This window comes from Lemur catta, chromosome 3 (assembly GCF_020740605.2).
Source record: "Lemur catta isolate mLemCat1 chromosome 3, mLemCat1.pri, whole genome shotgun sequence".
In the NCBI taxonomy this organism is placed as follows: Eukaryota; Metazoa; Chordata; class Mammalia; order Primates; family Lemuridae; genus Lemur; species Lemur catta.
This window is the reverse complement of record NC_059130.1, coordinates 4,545,655-4,552,384: the sequence shown is the minus strand read 5'-3', so window position 1 is coordinate 4,552,384 and position 6,730 is coordinate 4,545,655.

Sequence of the window (6,730 nt, the reverse complement as noted above, 5' to 3'; positions counted from 1 at the left end):
AGAAAGGCTTCTTCACAGTTTAACTCTGAAGGTGGGCCTTGAGCTGGATGTTAAGTAAGTGGCAATAAGGAGGTGAGTGGCCGGGACAAGGGGTGGCTTATGGCAGTCATCGCCATACTTTCCTGCCCTGTCAGCATCACTTCAACTGGAGAAAACGCTTAATTACAAACAGCTGCTGTGAATGAATACCAATGTAAAAATGAGTTTGAATTTTATTGCCCGCAATAACATCTATAGATATTTGCAGAATAGTAGTTTACATATGTGCGAGACTTCATGTATTTGGTCTTCAGACAGAGCTTGGGTGTGTTTGGTTGGAAAGGCCCATCGCGGTAACTGCCCCCCACGGTTTGCCTGACTTGGAAGACCCCTGTGGTAGGACAGTTTGTAGAGGAAATAGAAATAAGGGGAAGCCAGATAGCCGAGACGTGGTAACACTCTACCTCGTTGTGCAGGCCTGTGCAAATATCTTCTGCACAGACACCCATGGTCTTGTCAAGAAATTCATATTTTCCAGACTTGGCCTTCTGGAAAGTTCTAATGACAGTCCTTCAGTATAAAACATATTCATCTGCTCTTATATGCCTACCTTTCTGGTGGTGTAAAATCCAGTGGGACTCAATGGTCTTGCCTTTAAATTCAGCAGTTTCCCTCCTACCACTTAAAAAATATTAAAGGTAGATTCTGAGCTCTGAGCTGTGTCAAGGGTTCCTGTTTTTTTGGAACATTCTGCTCTTACCCCAGTCATGTCATGTATCTGCAGAGTGATGAGAAGTAGAAAATCAGTCCTCCCCAGAGGTGCAGGAGGAAATGTGTCTGACAGAGTCCTTGCTTGGAGAACTTTGTGCTGAAGCCCTCTCTCAGGACAGTGTTAACCCTTAACACTCACCTTTAATAAGCTTGCCAAGGGAAGCTACGGGTAAGTATACTTTGTATGGGGAAAAGGGACAGCTGAAGGTTGAAACGAGTTGCAGAGAAGTATGAAAAGGGGACAGAGATATGCAAGGCATGGTGGGTAGAGGAGGAAGTAACACTACCGTTACTGATCGTCAGAGGTAGAGCCCACAGATTTGCTCGTGGGCCAGATGTGGGATGTGAGGGGATGTGAGGAGTCAGGGGTGACTCCCAAGTTAGGGGTCTGAGCAGTGGAATGACGGGGGTGCCATGCGTGAGATGAGGCAGCAAGTGGAAGGAGCGGGTTTGAGAGACAAAAGTGTCCGCCTCTGGCTTTGCACAGGTTAGGTTTGCGATGCCCGTGACCCGCGGCCGGTGACAGTGAGCAGCCCGTTGGCTGCAGGAGTCGGAGCTCCGCAGAGTGGCGTTGGCCTCTCCGTCGGGCCCGGTGCCTGTTGAGTCACCACAGCCACTTCTGGCAGCAGCGCCAGGCAGACTCGGGATGGCCTCGGGAGGTTCTGACCTGGCCTGACCCAGCATTTCTGCCCCCGCCACTGGTGGGAATGGCGGGGTCGGGGCTGGGTGTCCAGTGGCGGCCGCAGGAAAGACATTTGCCTCGTGGGCAGCTGGAAAAGGGATTTCTGTGATGAGGACTTGTTGCAACTTCAGGTTGCTAAAACCTTCTCAAAGACCTGCTTTTTCTTCCCTTTTCCTAAAGCGCTTCCCTCTTGGGGCCCGAGCCCCTCCCGGAGCGAGCCGTCTTCGCCCCGAGTCCAGCCGGTTGCTTGTGGGTTTTGTCTGTGTCGTCTGGGAAACACGAGGCGGCGAAGGCAGCTTGACTGTTGCTGGTGGAGGCCCGGGAGAGAGGCCAGCTGCCCTTTGAAAAAGTCCTCTGGCAGTCTGTGGCGCAGAGGCCAGCTTTGCTTAGGACTGCGTGTTCCTCGTGTTCTCCAACTTGTCACAACAAAAACTGCAGAGATGTTTGATCCACAGAAACTAGAGTTTTGTTTTGCCGTGTAACCTGGGGAGTTATCAGTGGTTTTCTTCAGTGGGCTCAGCCTTGGCCGTCGCTGCTATATCGGCCCCTTGAGAGGAATAATTCATGCCAGACGAGGCCTCAGTTTCCTCATCCGCTACAGGAGGAGGTTATGTCTGCAAAGGTTCCTCTCGTCTCTAACAAGGAGTGAAAAGCTGTTAAGAAAGCTGGCTTCATTCATTTTATGCCTCTCCAAACGCTTGGGGGAGAGAAGTTAAAGAAAAGATGCCCAGATTTTTTTTTATCAATTTTTATTGTGGTATAATACATATAACATAAAATTTACCATCTTAACCATTTTTAACATACAGTTCTTTGGTATTAGGTACATTCATAGTGTTGTGCAACCATCACCACCATGCGAAACTCTGTACACATTAAACGATAACTTCCCATTCCCCCCGCCCCCATCCCCTGGCAACTGCCATTCTACTTTCTGTCTTTATAATTTTGACTGTTTAAGTATCTCATATAAGTGGAATCATAAAGCATTTGTCTTTGTTGTGACTGGCTTATTTTACTTAGGGTAGTATCCTCAAGGTTCATTTGTATCGTAGTATATGTCAGAATTTCTTTTTAAGGCTGAATAATATCCCATTGTGTGTGTACATACCACAGTTTGTATATTCATTTCTCCCTTGATGGACCATGTGGGTTGCTTTTATGTTTTTGCTGTTGTGCACATGGGTGTGCAAATGTCTCTTTGAGACCGGCTTTAGTTCTTTCAGGTATATACCCAGAAGTGGAATTGCTGGATCATATGGTAATTCTATGTTTAATTTTTTGAAGAATTGCCACACTATTTTCCCTAGTGCCGTACCATTTTATATTCCCACCAACAGTATACAAGGATTCCAATTTTTTCATATCCTCACCAACACTTGTTTTTTTCTTTTGTTTTGATAGTAGCTGTGTTAATGGGTATGAGGTGGTATCTTATTGTAGTTTTGATTTGCATTTCCCTAAATGATTAGTCATACTGAGCACCTTTTCATGTTCTTATTGTCCATTTGCATATTTTCTTCGAGGAAGAAATGTCTATTCAAGTCCTTTGCTTATTTTCGACTCGGGTTGTTTGTGTTTGTTATTGTTGTTGAGTTTTAGGAGTCCTCTGTATGTTCTGGATTTTAATTCCTTATCAGATGTATGATTTGCAAATATTTTCTCTTGTTCTGTGGGTTTCCTTTTTACTCTGTTGATTGTGTCTTTGGATGCACAAAGTTTTTAAGTTTTCATGAAGTCCAGTTTGCCTGTTTTTTCTTACGTTGCCTCTACCTTCAGTTTCATATCCAAGAAATCACTGTCAAGCCAGTGTCACCACTTGGCAAATCTTTTGTGTTGTTCCCAAGCCTCAATCTCTTCCCTATCCCATTTATTTGTTTGTTTCTTTCTCTTTTTCAATGAGGTTATTAGACCAATAGATCAATAAAATATTTTGTACTTATAAATCTTTATTCATTCATTCCACAAACAGGGAGAGCATTCCAAGTAGAGGATGGACATAAGCGAAAGCAGATTGGAAATGGGGGCACATAGCACAGCACATAGCGCAGCCGGCTGGTGCAGAGGGTCCAGGGAGGGATTGGTGGCTGAGAAACGTGGATAGCAGACAAGGCCAGACCTGTAAAATCTCTCCTGCTATGGTGAGTAGAGTCTATCCATTGAAGACAGACGAAAGACTCACAGACATAGGACCAAGTTGTAGAGCTAATATCTACTGCTCTCTTGAACTTAGTCACCTGACCTTTCTGAGCCTCGGTTTCCCCATTTATTTATCTAACAAACACTGATGTGGTACCCAGCACTATTCTAAGTACTGTACAAATACCAGCTCATTGACTCCTCCCACCAACCCTGCGAGGTAGGCATCCTGTGATCCCTGTTTGCAGATGGGGAAACTGATGCTCAGAGAGGTTCAGTAACATGTCAAGGCCACAGAGCCAGTAAGTCATGGCGCTGGGATTTTGACCCCAGGCTGTCTAGTTCCAGAGTTCGTGCTCTTAACTGTTACGTGATGCTGCGTCTTTCAAATGGGGGAGAAGCGTCATTTCTACCTGTAAAAGTTACTTAGAAAATCAAATGAGGTGATATGTATAATGGTATGTCATCTGTTGCAGTGTTTTACAAATACTGGTTATTGTTAGTTAATACTAATTAAGCAGCACTCTGGACAATGGGTACGATTCTCAAGGGTGTAGGGAGAAAGGAATAAATCAAGGATTGAGATTGGGCCGTGGGAAGATCTACGCTGAGGAATCAAGAGCCTGGGTTTGGGAGACTCGCTGCTGGTGCCCTTGAGGACAGAGTGACAGTCAGTGGCAGAAGCTGGAGAAGGGCCGTGAACTGCAGACTCCAGCCTGCTTGCAGAAGGAAGGGCGTTGTGAAGGGAGGAGATACTCAGGTTGATGATGTACATGCGGAGAGCACCAAAGCCAGGTGTCTGTCCCACTGGTAGATGAAGAATTCAGAAGGGGACCATAAGGCCACGTGGGGTTCTGACTCTAGCATTCCCTTCTCCTGGCGCGTTGGCCCAAGCAGACCAGAGCTCAGACCTGCTCCGCGTGTTAAGCGAGAAGGTTTGAGAAAGGATGCTGGGGGACTTGTGGTGCCCTGGTGGGGACAGGAGCAGAGCGCTGTGCATTGCCACAGGCTCTGGGTCGGCTGGGTGGGCACGTCCTTCCGGGGCTGCAGAGGCCAAGCCCCTGTACCTGCCGTCTTTGGGACAGCTTTCGGGTGAGTGGCGGGGAGGGATGGGGGGGTGCAGGGAGGGAGCCTTGGCTGAGAGCACCTGGCTGTTTGCACACGTGGCTGCGGAGACCCGGGGACCCTGTGATCTCTTTCTGTGTGGCCCGGTTTATGGGTGGGACGGGGGCGGGGGTTCACTCTCTTCATCTCAGTTACCTTAAGTGCAGAACCTTCTTCCCAGCTCCACCCCCGTCCTCACCCTAGCTCGTGATTGATGTGTGTAACGTGCTTTGAGGTGCTGAGATGAAGGGGCCCTGAGCGTGCGGCCAGAACAGCGCAGGGGCCGCACCTGGGCTTGTTGGAGGGGCTGTTTGGGAAAAGCTCCTCACCTGGAGGGTGGTCTGTTGCACGGCTTATGTCCCTACGTGTTCACATTTGACCTCTTTAGAAGAGGACATCTGGTGGCCCCAGCTTTTCAGGCTGGTCAGCTCCTCATAAAAACTGGTTGCGGGCTGCACGGAGCGGGAAGGAAGTGGTGTGGCCCGCGGCTGCGGAGGAGGAAGTGAACCACCGCTTCGCCCAGGCAGAGTTAAGGTTATCAGGAGAGAACTTCAGGATAAAAGAAACTATTTCTTCCCAAGCAGCATGCTGGGGAGGACAGGTGTGTCATTAGAGAGGTATCGGGGTCCTTCCGACCTCCGCATGCTGTTGCTTGCGGGCCCCCAGGCCGGCCTGCGATGGCCCCATTGAGGAGGGGCATGTGGAGCTGGGGGACGTCTCCCTTTCCCTTGCAGTGGCTTGTGGGTTGGGACACGGGTTTTCTGAGCCAAACAGACCTCACTGTGAGGGTGAAAAGCTTCTCTGTGCTGCCATAGGAGGAGAGTCCACGATACTGGGGCCCGGAGTTCCCTGGCAAGGTTCGCGTGAAGAAGAAAAGGGTAAGAAGATTCCAAGGAGGAGGCTGAGGTGTCAGGGCAGTGCCTGAGGAGACAGACAGCCTACGCTTGAGAAAGGGAAGGTTCTGGCACCCATGTCCATAGAGGTGCAATCTTGACGTGCTGCCTGTAGGTCATGATGCATCGGAATATGAGCCAAGATTCTTTAAGTTGCAAGTGATAGAAACTCAGCAAAATTAGCACAAGTGAAAGAAAAAATCGACCGGCTTATGCAACTGAGAAGAACAAAAAGATTCAGAATCTCAAATCCTATCATCGGCATTTGTGGGTAGGTTCCCCTGTGTCCCTCCCACCTTCCCCTCACCTTGTGCTCTCGTTCTCCCAGCTCTATTGGCTGGTGAGCTCTTTCCACCTGGCCTCCAGGATGGCCAGCTGCCGCGACCCCAGGCTCACATTCGTCAGACTGCCAGCCCTCTGGTGAGCTAGTCTGCCCTCTAGCACTTTCAGCCAAAGTCCTGGGCCTCGTGTCGTGTGACTGTCCCTAGACTAATCACCCGAGATTAACCTAGGTCAAGAGAGACCCATAGAGTGGAGGTGATGTTGGCTTCACCCAAATCACATGGCCTAAAAATAAAGGAAGGGTAGGCCAGATATAAAGGAAAGATCATTTCCCAAAGTAAAATCAGGTTAAACTCTTCAAATGGTCACACTAGCCTGCAGTGAAGGTACATTGGTTAGCAGATGCCGTTCTAGGTACTCTATACAAATAAACTCAGTCCTCACAGTAACTCTATGAAGACAATAGTATTTATTTTAAAGGCAAGGAAACAGAAGTCAACTCATTTCCTTAGGCTTATATAGCTAAAAAGTCGAGGAGGTAGGCTTCAAACCCAGGCAGTTTGGCCTCAGACTCTATACCCCTAACCATCAGGCCGCACCATCTTTCTGACGAGCACAGGGCGGCTGCAACGTGAGCAGGAAGAAAGCCCCTGTAAGCCAATCAAAATCAAAGAGTTCTAGGTAAAAATATGAGGTGAGACTACAAAATATCCAAATTTATACAATTAAATAAGAGAGAGAACCTATTCTTTCAACTCAAGGCATTTCTGAAATTATTTATTGGGAATTATGCAAACCAGTTTATGAAACAATGGATTCCCGTCTTAGTACTCTACCATGTTGCCTTGTTTTTTAACCCACAATGATATTGATCATTGAC